This window comes from Felis catus, chromosome C2 (assembly GCF_018350175.1).
Source record: "Felis catus isolate Fca126 chromosome C2, F.catus_Fca126_mat1.0, whole genome shotgun sequence".
In the NCBI taxonomy this organism is placed as follows: Eukaryota; Metazoa; Chordata; class Mammalia; order Carnivora; family Felidae; genus Felis; species Felis catus.
In genome coordinates, this window is record NC_058376.1 from 45,275,155 (window position 1) to 45,289,677 (window position 14,523).

Genomic DNA, 14,523 nt, shown 5'->3' on the forward strand with positions numbered 1-14,523 from the left:
CATATAACTTGAGGTGTATATTCATTACCTCTTCACTGCATCTTACACAATTTCTACCCACGACTTCTCTGTTATATGCTGAGTGAATAGTAACTGTAGTCAATTATGCATTTACCAAAGTTGTTCCACTTGAGAATAATCAAAGGTGATTGTACTTGAAAATGCAGTATCAGCTAAATGGTTTTTGCAATAGCACTGTTATTTTTATATTAATTTTCGTGTTTGCAAAGGTGCAAAAAGGGAAAATTACACATGCATTCAAATTAAAATATGCAGTCAAACATGGAAGCTGAATATATTTGTCAATACAGCAATTTGAGACAAAAGTTATAAAATTGTAGGCTTCAAAATAAAAGCCTGGATAACAATTTAGGATTAGTGTTTAAATAGTGCTTGAATATATTTCTTTGATAACAGGTATAGTAAAATTTTATGTTAATTCCAGGTATCTTTTGCAAGTGTTCCTGCCTACTTAGACAAGTTGTATCAGAATACTTATAATTTACTAATATTTACTGTATATTTAAACATTGATTTCGTAAGCCAAAGAATATCAAAGACCACAGATTTTTTTTAGTTATTCATTTAGCAAATATTTATTGAGCACCTAATATATAATAAACACTATTAGAGAATGAGAATTTCAACACAGAGTTAGTTTCTTCTCACAAGTGCTCATATACTGGTGTTGAGGTGGCCCTAGATAATCAAAGCACTGCAAAACAAATACCTCTTTTAATGAAGGCCTGTGTAATATGCACTTGGAACAGACATGAGAAACAAATTGGCTTAAGTTGATAATGAAATGTTTTTGGCCTAACACCTATTTTGCCTAGGTATTTAGAGTATGATCCAATTTGAGGAAATCTGATCTACATATGTATAAAATAGATTAATTAGAGAGTTTGGAGTTGCATAAAGAAAGATTTGCTAAGGATTACTCCACTGTGTTTAAAATATTTACACATGCCCAGATATAAAAGATTTACACAAGATTTTATAAGTATACAACTTCTGATTAATGGGATTTATAGCTAAAATTGAAAACTGCCTCTTTTAGTTCCAAATTGTCCAATAGAAACACTTTATATGGGTTTATGAAATGCTATAACTGGTGTTTCAGGAAAGCTCCTGCTTGTTATGAAAATTGGGTTTATCCAAGCACCAGGTTACAGATGATCTGCCTCGGTGTAAAATTGTCACTTGGAAATTCAGGTTCAGGTCAATGGCATTAATATATAGAATGGCTCTTCATGCTGGAACTAGATAAGAACCAAATTAAGAGACCATATTCTTGTCAGAAACATCACATCTGTAAAATCTGTATATCATAGTTTCTGTTGATTATATAACCATGTAGAGCTTTTGCAAGCAATGTATTGGAGGTTCTGAATCTTGAGTTTCTGCTGTTGCTACATGCAGTATTTCACACTTGAATGTGCCTTCATGATCCGTGAGAATCTGTTATATCTAAACCATACTGGATCAGTGTAAGTACTCTACTTGTACTTGAAACTGGATGCTTTTCCAGTTTCCTTCAATTCAGTATTTCAGAGAACTCCAATGAAATGTAAACCAAGGTTTTGATAGCTTATTTTAAAATGGTAATAGAAATGTGATAAAGTAACTACTGTTCAGTAACCCCATTAGTTGTTATTCAACATGCAAACATTGTGATACTGAATACAAAGTAAAACTATGAAAGTATAATTATGAAATTCAAGCACTAGATAGAGTTTTACTGTAGAGGGTACTTATGGTGGAACTACATTGAAAACACCCATTCACATTTCAACTAGTGGTATAAGTAACCATTTCAAGCTTCTATGGAAAAACAGATATTATCTGAATATTTACCAATGAAGAAGGTGAACTCAATGAAAAAGCTTATCGATTTTAAATCCTACTGTAGTACTTTATCTTCACAGTTTTTAAGAAGAGAAGGTAGTGAATATTTTGAGTGTCTACTCTGCCAAGCTTTATTCTATAATATTCTCATATAAGTTTGACTAGCAAGTATATTAAGTATGTATAAAGGTAATCTGTAAGGCTTATATTTGATCTTTTGCTATATCTGCAGTATTGTCCCAATGCAATAGCATATATAACATAAGTTGTTATGTTATTTACAACATAGTTCTGTCACGAAATAAGAAATAACAGGTGCCAAAATGTGGAATGCAAATGATGATCACAATTGTAGGTTATTTAGGAGGAGATAAATATGTGTAAGTATTGCCAGGAATATCTCATGTATGTTCCTATATCTGCCTATATGCATATATAGGTGCATGTGCATATTTGTGTACATATATGAATATTCACATAATGACAAGGTATTGTCCCTAACAAAGTTTGGGCTAAAGAATCAGAGAGGCCCAGTTTCAAATACTGGCTTCCTCATATAAGCTTGAGCAACCGTTAAAGCCTTTATCTCCTCATTTATAAGATGAAAATGCTAATACCTACATCTTTGGGTTTTTATAAGACTTAAGTAGAATGATGTTTGTAAAACACAGTGGATGATAAATTGTGATTATTATATCAATTATCAATATGATTAGTAACTCTATAAAAAGAATGTATGCTTTTCTTATTAGCAAAATTTTTACAGTGTGTAATTCAATAATGTTTACATTACTTTTCTGCGCTATTCAGCTACAGAAATGCCACAAATACATGACAACGGGACATTCACTATTGTCAGATTGAAGAATGGATTGTAAGTTTGTTGCTAAACCAGAAGCAGATATGGTTGTCAAACTTCACAAACTTTAAAGTGTCAGAGTACTTGAGACATAGAGCGGTGATGAGTGAGTTTGCTCAGAATGTTCAAATCATGTATGCATACAAGCCATTTTATTATGTGTCTGTTCTTTAATTCTAGCTTGAAAGATAAAATGCCTTGCTTATTTTTTCCATAAAATGAGGTTGTCACAAAAGAATTTGATGATAAAAGTTGTGAAATACATTTTTATTTCTAATGGTCTGAGAAAAAGCTATACTTGTTTTGCTTCTTACGAACAAAGATAAGTGTGTACAAAGACATAAAACCATTAGTTAAAAGTGTTATCTGTCAATTAAATCCTACAAAAGAGTGATTTTTATTACAGCAGTTATTTGTAATTCAAACACCATCACTAGTTGTCCTTTAAAAGTTGTAGTTCACTCCCTCACTGCTCTAGATTACAGAATAGATATGTTCCAGATATAATGAGTAACCAGTATACTCTATGATGAGAACTCAGATTACAGATTAGAAAGGACTTGGGTTTTAACTTTGATTCTCCTACCATATGTCCTTAAGCAAGTCTTCCAGTTAGTGTTTCATAAGAAAACATCCCCAAAAGTTACTGCCTTAAAATAGCAACTATCATTAAATGTGAAATTTGACAAAGTTTAGCAAAGACAGCTCATCTCTGCTTTATACAGCATTTTCTGAGGTGGTTATACAAGGACCTGGAGAATCTACATTACAGGGAGCTCACTCACCTGGCTGGCAAGACAGTACTGGTTGTCAGCTGGGTGCTGAGCCAGAGCCATTGGCCAAGGGCCTCAGTTCTCCACATGGTCCTCTCCATGGCTGCTTGGCCTTCCTCTTGTCATGGTGGCCAGTTTCTAAATGTAAGTATCCCAAAATGAAGAAACAGCTCTCACTTTTTATGACCTAGCCTAGGAAGTCACATAGACTCCCACTAGTCACAAACACATCCAGATTCAGGAGATGGGGAACATGGACCTGAAAGGAACTTTTTGTGGGAAGGGCACCCATGAGACATTGTCAGAAGAATGGGAGAGTGGGAGGAATTGTTGAGGCTGTTTCTGGAAAATACTATCTGCCTTAGCAAGTTACTTAATATCACTTAACTTCAGTTTTCTCATCAAAGTAGTAATGTGCTGGGCACCCTTCTGATCACTTTATACATATTAATTCAAATTCTCACAACAACCTCTGAGCTCAGTGCTATCATTTATCCCCATTTTCCAGACAAGGAAAATGATGCACAGAAAAATAAGTTGCCTGAAGTGACCGAATTGGTAAAATACAAGAACATAACTCAAAGCCAAATAATCTAACTCCAAAGGTCACATTCTTTATTATCCTTTGTAACGAATTTTTATAAGCATACCTAAAAAATTGTGTACAAAATGTTTTTCACAGTTATCTGGCTCATTCTTAATGCTCAGTAACTATAAATAGTTTTGCTGTAGCTATTATTACTACTATATATTACAGCGAATCATTTGGTATGTTCTCTGTGGGGATGGTTTTTCTTATTCATAAAAGTAAATTTAGGTTAGCTTAAGGAGTATAAAAGAAAGGAATGTTGAAGAAAAAGTTAGAAACTGTCATTACAGTTAGATGTCTAGAAAAAATAGTGAAATAAGAATAAGAATCTCTGATGAGGGAAGATAAAGTTAAATGGCATCTCATTTCAGAATATCTGGAAATATGACTGATGCAACAAACACATTTTTAAAAGTAGTGCTAAATATGGAGGAAGTTGTATTAATAATGTTTAATTAATAAGGCTTAAGTTTAAGACTAAAATATACCTGAGAGTAACAAATTAATTAAAAATTATATTAGAAGATGAATATTAGAACACTGAAATGGTTATCTGTATTTAAAAAAATATGGTTAGCTTTTAATATTGTGCCAGTGTTATTACCAGATTGCTTTCAAACTGGTGATAAATGGCAATAAAAATTAAAATTGTATCCAATCACAAAAAAACTGCTAATATAAACCTTTTGGTCTCCATACCCCCACTACCTTACTCTTTAGATGTAAGTACCTTACATCTTTAGAATTTTAACTGTGCATGTCACAAGCCTCAGACTACTAAAGTATTTCTGACTTGACTTTCCAAGTAATGCCCTGTTGTTGACAATTATGCATCTCTTGAAGGAATATGCTTTTTAAAATCATCTTTAACATATAAATTATAAATCTAAGAATGAGAAAAATGGTGGAAGATAAAACAAAGATCTGATATAGCCACTTTATGCTTGTTAATGGCAACTTGTGTGGATTTGCCTGTGTGTATCATTTTATTTTATAAGTTACTATGTCATATGGTTAAAAAAATACTATTTAGTTTCTAGGTTTTTTACCTAACCAGAAGTTCAAAATCTTATTGCTAGTCTGAGACCAAAGTCACTAGTGGTCTTTTGGTTCAGTTCTCAGTCTTTGGTATGTTAAATAGAATCCCATCCCCATATGTGCAGTTTGGAAGCAAGTCCAGGAGTTCATAAAGAAGTCTATGGGACTGATGTCTCAAGCTCCAGTCTCTCCACACTCTTCCCAGTACTCTCTGGTTCACTATGGCTCCTCATCAAGGTCTCTTGGCTACAAGGCTGGCTGAATCTTTATGTACTCCACTCTGTGTGCACTTCATCAACTGGATATGCATCCAGGGCCAAGTGAGATGATGGCAGAGAGAAAAAGGAATGCAATCAATGGGAGTTGACACTACCCTCTCTGAACTACAGTTTTAGTGAATGAAGAGGAGGTTTTCCCTTTTTAGGAATTTTGGCTCCTGTGGACTGTCATTACTGGCCACCATCACCACCACCACCACCACCACCACCACCACCACCACATGATTATGTGATGGATAGGCAGGAGAGAAGGGAAAAAAGAAAGAGAAGCAAAGGAGGAACAGATTTTCACATTCTCTCCTGAATATTAGGATTTGTGTTTCCCACTCCCAAAACCGTGATGAGCAGACTTGTCCTGGACCTCTGTCTGTGACCTGGTGCCAACTTTTAGTGTTCAGTCCATTGAGTTTAGGCTCCAAGTGTTGGGGGAGGCAGGGGGGAGGGAAGGGAGAGAGGGAAAGAAAGATGGTGAACTCATCACCAGCTCAGAAGTACTGCATATTTTGATCTTCCCCAATATACCTGCTTCAACTTACTTTTCAGAGTCCTCAAATATCTGCTGGGTATAGCGTGCTCAGATTTTGTAGATAAGCAAGAGAAAGAGGACACAGTTTGCTTATTCCATCCTTTTCAGAACCCAAAGCCCCTTCCTCTGAGTCTTTAGGATAAAAGTTATGTAACCTACAATATAGTTTTGTAGGTATTTTGTTTTTTTCTATTTGTTTATTCAAGAGAAAGTCCACTTTAGAAATTTCTTTGATGGAAGTTAGAAATTGGAATTAGTAACAGGGCAATTTTATATACCTCATCTTATGAGGACTTTATGGTAGTCCCCTATAAGGAAGGTTAGACTGAACATTTTGAAGCACAACCTACAAGTTTATTACTAATAGATTTGCATTTGGTCTTGAGATTTTCCTTGGATTGTTATTAATAGATTAAAGAAGCAAAATATCCATGGTTATTTACCCTTAGATTTTAGGTTTTTCTTTTCTTTTCTTTTTAGTTTTTAATTCCCCAATCTCTCCTGCCTTCTCTGCTTACATGATAGCAAAATTTAATTTTCATAACTGCAGAACAGCATCTAAGAAAGGAGTGATGATATTCCCTATCCCAGTTTCTTAAATTCATGAATTCTAATGTTTTGAGAAATGATGAAGATCACATATTTTACTGATAAGTCATTCAGGATTATCTAAACTTACAGACTATTGAACACTGATGAGAGAAAGGGAGTCAATTATATTAATATCAGTTTCTGTCACACAAGATGCAATTCAATATTTCATCAAATGGTGAGAACTGCATGATATGCCAACTAGGATTTCTTTTGGTCCTTTGTCTTAGAGTTCTCTGATAATGAAGATAAATCCCCAAAACATTGCTAGCTATGTATAGCCTCACCATTCCTTTTTTAACATAATGTATGTATAAAACAGTTCGTATATTGCTTGATTTTGTTTTAGCAGAGACATGAATGTGTGTGTGTGTGTGTGTGTGTGTGTGTGTGTGTGTGTGTGTGAGAGAGAGAGAGAGAGAGAGAGAGAGAGAGGGAGAGAGAGAGAGAGAGAGAGAAAGTACTTTCAAACTGTATTTTAGGAATAAAAGACAATGAAAGTTCAAAAATTTATAAGGGAAATTGCATTGCAGGGTACATACTTCATTAATATTAGTAGTATTTCAGTAACTATACTCATATAGAATGTGCCTTTAATACATGCTTTTTGTAAAAATTATTTTTACCTTATAATATGTATGAAATCTCTTATTATTTTGAGCAAACATTTAAAATTCCTCAAATTATCAACATATTTTTGAAGCAGAAGACTTATGTTTTAACTTAGATTATTTATTATATAATTTTATGAGAATACTTATATATTTTGCATTTTATAGATCTACCATTATCAAATTACATTGCATTTATTCTTCCAGCACTTTTGCTATCTTTGTAAGTAGGCACATGGAAACATTTAAACAAATATTTCATAAATAATGGCCTGATTGTAATTTGATTATTTTAAACTAAATATACTCTAATTACATGATTAGAAATTTACTAAAGTGTAAACTTAGTTATTAAGCATAGTTGATTGAACATATCAGTTTACTTCCATTCCCTCAGGATACTTCATTAAAATGAAAAGGGAACATAGAAGTTACAGCAACAAGGACAAAGTAGGGGGATGAAAGGAGTAGAAAATACCCCAGGTGAAAAAGGTCAACAAGTTAACAAAATTACAGAAATTAAAATCGAATGGAAGAGTGATGACTTACCTGGCAATAGATTTAGTATGCCTGTCTAATGGTATAGAAACTACTTTCAGTTTGTGCTGTTCTGTTGGGTATATACCTAGGAGTAGGATTGTTATGTCAAAAGATATATCTATGCTCATCTATTGTAAATACTGCCAAACAGTTTCCCAAAGCGGTAGTACCAATTAAAACTCCTTCAACAACGTATGAGAGAGCTCATGTTGCTCCATATCCTCACCAACACTTAGTATTGTGTGTCTTTTTCACCTTAGGCAATCTGGTAGATGGTAGTTGTATTGCATTGTACTTTAAGGTAAGTTTTTCAAGTATGTCTTTGAGAAACTAACTAGGTGAATTTAGGATAAAAACATTATAAAACAGAGAAATATGAAGACAGAAAAATAATTCAAAATGATTAAAGCAATTTGATTTTTACTTGCAGCCAAGATTTAGTAACATCTGTTGCCTGAAAGAAACCTAGAAGACACATAAAATATATGAAAAAATCATTTTAAGACAATATATCAGATTATGAAAGATTGTGATCCCTGAGAGATGGGAAATAAAAAAGAGAAAAGAGGAGAGCCGTACAACTATCCCATTTAGTGTCTTGAGAGAGTTTCCAGGCCGTGGTACAGGGAGGAGGGACCCTGATAGAAGCCAGTAGACTCCTTCTGTGGCTTAAGAAGACAGATCTGAGAGTCCATGTAGACCCAAACAGCTAGATTTCACAAAACAAAGTATGAAAAAGGAGAGTGCTTCCCTAAAAGAGAGCTCCAGAGAGCTGCAGACATTCCCATGAGTGTTCCCCTGAGTTTGCTCATGAGCAAATAAACCAACAAAGGAGGTTAAATGAGATTGTAAAAAGCATGCAGTTATTTAAAAAAAAAGAAGACGAAAACGGAACAAAGAACAGATGGGACAAATGGGGAAAAAGTAGCAAGATAGACTTAAATCTAGTAATGTCAGTAACTACATTAAATGTAAATACACTAAACATCTCAATTAAAAGAAAAGTTGTCAGATTAGAATTAAAAAAAAAAAAAAAACGCATGACCCAGAAAAGTGCTACCTGCAGGACATATACTTTAAATATAAAAATCCAGGACACCTGGTTGGCTCAGTCAGTAGAACATGTGACTCTTGATCCTTGGGGTTTTAAGTTTGGGACCCACGTTGGGTATAGAGATTACTTAATAATAAAATCTTTAAAATAAATAAAATAAATATAAAAATGCAAATAGGTGAAAATAAAGGGATGCAAGGAAACTTTTGGAGTTGAATGTATATGTTCACTATCTTGGTTGCAGTTAAATATTCATAGTTGTATACATAAGTCAAAATTCATCCATTTGTTCCCTTTACATGTACCTGCGGGTTTTTTCATGTCAAGTACACCATAATAAAACTGTTAAAAATAATATGGTGTGTGTGGGGAGAAGAAGTCTAAAATTTATGTAACAGTGGAAGTTGAGTTTGGAAAAACAGGTGTGAGCTCAACTCTGAAGCAATTTAAATGCTAAACTGAGTTTGGACTTTATGCTAGAGACCAGGTGTTAACAAACATGTTCCGTAAAGGGTCAGGTGGTATACATTTTAGGCTTTGCAGGCCAAGAGTCAAAATCAATGTTACCATGTACCTATGTAATCATTTAAAAATCCATAAGCTATTCTTAGCTCACAAGCTTTACCAAACCAAGGGCTAGGACAGATTTGGCCAAAGGGCAATGTTTGCCAACTCCTACTTTTTTGACAATAGACAGCAGCATGGTCATCTCTACGATTTAGTAATGTAACTGGTAGTAACTATGGCACAGATTTGAGCAAGGAGAAAGCAGAGGCAAGCAGATGAGATGAATGCAGTAGTACAAGAAATACAGATTTATATAATAAGGTTATAATATTATGGAAGGAAACTAAAAAATAGAATCATTATAGAACTTCTTTATCCATTCATCTGTTGAAAAGCACTTAGGTTGTTTCTGTATCTTGGCTGTTGTGAATAATGCTGCAATAAATACGAGAGTGCAGTTATCTTTTTGATACTCTTTTTTCATTTCCTTTGGATAAATACTCAGAAGTGGGATTACTGGATCATATGGTAATTCTATTCATTTTTTGAGAAACTATACTGTTTCCCATAGTGGCTTAAATAATTTATGTTCCCATCAACAATGCAGAAGAGTTCCTTTTTCTCCACAGCCTCACTAACACTTGTTATTTTTTGTCTCTTTGATAATAGCCATTCTAGCAAATATGAAGTAATATCTCATTATGGTTTTGATTTGTATTTTTCTGGTGGTTAATGATGTTGAGCATCTTTTCATGTGTCCGTTGGCCATTTGGATGTCTTTTTGGGGGAAATGCCTATTCAGTTCCTATAGTCATTTTTTAATCCAATTACTTTTTTGTTGTTGAGTTGCATGTATTCTTTATAAATTTTGAGTATTAACATCTTATCAAATAGATGGTCTGCCTATTCATTTTGTTGCTTGTTTCTTTTGGTGTGCAGAAGCATTTAAGTTTAATGTAGTCCTATTTGTTGATTTTTACTTTTGTTGCTTCTGCTTTTGTTGTCCTATCCAAAAAATCTTTGCTAAAACCAACATCAGGGAGCTTTTCCCTATTATTTCTTCTAGGAGTTTTATAGTTACAGGTCTTATATTTAATATATCTTTAAGCTATTTCAAGTTAATTTTTGTGAGTGGTGTGAGATAAGGATCCAATTTCATTCTTCTCTTTGTGGTTTCTAGTTTTCCCAATACAATTTATTGAAAATACTATCCTTTCCCTATTGCATATTCTTGGTTCCCTTGTTAAAGATTAGTTGACCATATGTGAAAGAATTTATTTCTGGTCTCTCTGTTCTGTTCCATTGGTCTGTTTGTATTATTATGCCAGTAACTTACTGCTTTGATGACTATAGCTTTCATTATAGTTTGGAATCAGGGAGTGTGATGCCTCCAGTTTTGTTTGTTGGTTGGTTTCCAAATTGCTTTGGCTGTTGGAGGGTTTGTTGTTGTGGTTGTTGTCATTCCATACAGATTTTAGGAATTTTTTTTCTGTATCTGTGGAAAATGTCATTAGAATTTTGATAGGACTTGCATTGAATACATAAATGACTTTGGGTAGTATGGACATTTTAACAATTAATTCTTCTGATCCATGAACATGGAATATCTTTTCATTTGTGTCTTCTTAAGTTTCTTTCATCAAAGTTTTATAATTTTCACCATATACATATTTCACGTCTTGGTTGAATTTATTCCAACGTATTTCATTGTTCTTGATGCTATAATGAATGGGATTATTATCTTTCTTTTTATGCAAAAGTCATAAAATGGATAGAAAAATGCATAAAAACAATAAATATAACTGTAATATTGCTAATAAACAGCTCTTACAAGTTAATAGAAATATCAAACACATTCAGTACTGACATACATTGGAAAATACTCTTATCTACAGTGGTTTGTTTTTGGAAATGAATTTTACATTCCCTATAAATAGATAAATTAAAAAGTGATAGAGAAGAAGAAAACAATTTAAAAGTTCTTAAGACTTAGGTACTGATATCTCATTTGTAACAGAAATACAAACAAAATCTAGAATCACTAACTGAATGAATATATAGAATGTTTATTACATTTAGAGTTCTAGTAATTTCATACTAGACATTAGTGAATTATTTATTCATTTACTCATTAAATTTTTCAAACCTCTGTAAAAACTAAATATATACTTGAAATATGATAAGCATTATGGATATATGCCCATGTCTGGCTTGTGGCAGTTACAAGAAATTGAGGTGATAAACGTCACAAAGTAGTTATAATCTAATATGATTCAAGCTAAAAGAGAAGTATATGTTGTGTGCCATTACTGCGTACTACATAAAGAGAATGTGACTACCTAGAACAATGGCTTTCTAACATTTTTAACAGCATTATCCATTGTTTTTAAATGAAATATTATATGAAACCTTAATATTAAGGTGAGTAATATTTTAATAATTCAAATGTGTTTTTATAAGTTCAACGTTTTAAAATTTTTAAAGGAAATTTTTATGTGTATTCAAATGAGAGATAAGTTTGAGAGTGGCAGTACCAATATCCAACTTGTATTTGTATTTTTTGTGGTGATAAAATTTTCAACTTCATGTGGGTAATAATTTCAAATGGAAAAGATTTGTTTTATTTTATAGCCAGCTCATCTGGAGGTATTAGAATAATTAGTTTTGAGCTGCAGTTGAATCACTTTCTATATCTTTACTCACTTCTTCCATCTCTTACAGTAAAGCAAAAGAACAAAAAACAAAACCCTAAATTTTTGGTAAGATGAATTATACTATGATCAGAACATGCACTAAGTAGAAATGTATAATCGTCTGCTCCTGCAGACTCAGTTAACAGAGTACTCACACTCTGTTCAGTTCAGTGCAAAAAAAAAGAAAATGTATTGAACACCTACTTTATGATAATCAGTGTTACCACTCTGTCCTTTAGAGCCTTCAGCCATTACACAAGTACATGTCATGGTGCTGTTGAAAAGAGTAACAGAGGCGCCCCTGGATGGCTCAGTTGGTTAGGCACCTGGCTCTGGTTTTGGCTCAGGTCATGATTTCACAGTTTGTGAGTTCGAGCCCAGCATGGAGCTCTGCCCTGATAGCATTGAACCTGCTTGGGATTCTCTCTCTTTCCTTCTCTCTATTCCTCCCCCGCTCGTATGTGCCCTTCCTCATTCTCTCTCCTCTCTCTCTCTCTCTCAAAAGAAATAAAAAACGAAAGAGGTAACAGGATGGTTAACCCTCAAGCTGGATCCAGGGTTAATTATATATTATTTACATATATTATATTATATATTATGTTAGGGGTTAATTATATATTATTTACATAGTCTAAATTTTGACAGGCTTAGAGAAATATTTTAATGATATGGTGTTTTTATTGATTAGTGACATAGTATTAATTTATCAGCTAGTTAGAGAATAGACTGGTTAATATTTATTATGTATCACCACTTAGAGCTTCATTGATAGCGAATAACCAAATTTTTAATAGTAATTTTACTGTACAGAATTGATCATTTTACTTCTATAGAATTGCTAGGTAATTTATGACAAATGTTATTATAAAAGGAAACATTAACTATCCAAAATAATCCATTTACAGCAAATGCGTGTGTGTGTGCATGTACATGCACATCTTGTGGTTTATGCCCTCCTAGAGGATGAGTCACTGGTGCATAGTATACTACTGGTATAAGTTGAATTGCAGTCATTTAGATCTGTAGGAATATTCCTCAAAATGTACCTAGAGAAAGACACATAGTTATTTTGGGGGGATTCATTAAATTTACCTAAAAAAAATAAGTGGCATTTTTTTCTTTCTCTCCTGAATATATAAGCAGAGACCTTATTAAGAGATTATTGTTAAGATTCTTGTGTATTTCTAAAAAGAGGATTTTGTGAAAATGAATTGGATTAAAAAAGTTTTAAAACATTTTTAAAACACATAATACATTATTCTTACTTTGTTTTGTTTAGCAGTGTTTATATATAAATATTTTAATGTTTAATTTTGAAAGATCACAAGCAGGGAAGGGGCAGAGAGAGGGGTACAGAAGATCCGAAGGGACTCTGTGCTGACAGCAGAGAGCCCGATGTGGGGCTTGAACTCATAAACCACAATGTCATGACCTGAGCCTAAGCTGGAGGCTCAACCGACTGAACCACCCAGGTGCCCCTAACAGTGTTAATTTAGAACCTAATCAGCCGTGGTTTGTTTGAAACCAGAAACAACTAAGACTACCCACTCCTCCTTCAGGACCTTGGCTGCATACCTAGCATAGAATCCTTTTTTTAGAGCCTCCATTCCTGTGAACATGTACACTGTAAACGACAACATGGATTTAATAAGCAAAGAGCAAATGAGGTCCAATAAGACATTTCATCACATAGTGATTTTTTTTTTTAATTTACTTATTTGGGGGCACCTGGGTGGCTCAGTCGGTTGAGCGTCTGACTTTAGCTCAGGTCATGATCTCACAGTCCGTGAGTTCAAGCCCCACATTGGGCTCTGTGCTGACATCTTGGAGCCTCGAGCCTGCTTCACATTCTGTGTCTCCCGTCTCTCAGCCCCTCCCCTTCTTGTGCTCTGTCTCTCTCTGTCTCTCAATAATAAATAAATGTAAAAAAAATTTTTAATTTACTCATTTGGTTACATTTTCATGGTTCTTGCCATATGTGTATAGTACATATACTTTATTTACTTAATATTTTGTCTACCTACTTTTGAAATTCAAAATTTTTAAATGAATGTATTTCAGTATAATAAACAGAAAAAAAATTTGCCATAAAAAATAAAAACAAACATGGGGCGCCTGGGTGGCTCAGTCGGTTAAGCGTCTGACTTCGGCTCATGTCATGATCTCACAGTTCGTGGGTTCGAGCCCCACATCGGGCTCTGTGCTGACAGCTCAGAGCCTGGAGCCTGCTTCACATTCTGTGCCTCCCTCTCTCTCTGCCCCTTACCTGCTCATGCTGTGTCTTTCTGTCTCAAAAATAAATAAACATTAAAAAAATAAAAAAAAAAATAAAAACAAACATGATAAAAATAAAACAATGTTATCAAACTATAGGTAGATCTTGCTAAACTCTGAACATAAGGCCAGCTCTCCTTTTGTTAAAAAAATAAAAAGCACCGATAGGGCAAGTGTTAAGATATACCAGCACCACACTAGGACCTTTTCCTTTAGTACTCAGAAGGACTGAAGAAGAAACAGAATGCAAATACATTTTAAACAGTGTGATTCAATGTTATTTAGTGCTATCCCCGAGAACTACACAAAATCATTTCCCTTACTGCCAGTTTAAGGGCATCC

The 14,523-nt window shown here is 33.8% G+C and overlaps 1 protein-coding gene across 5 annotated transcripts in view; it reads left to right on the plus strand.

Annotated features, from left to right (window-relative positions):
* EPHA6 (EPH receptor A6) overlaps positions 1-14,523 on the plus strand; it is an 854,316-nt gene that overhangs the window by 350,881 nt on the left and 488,912 nt on the right. The window lies entirely within an intron of this gene.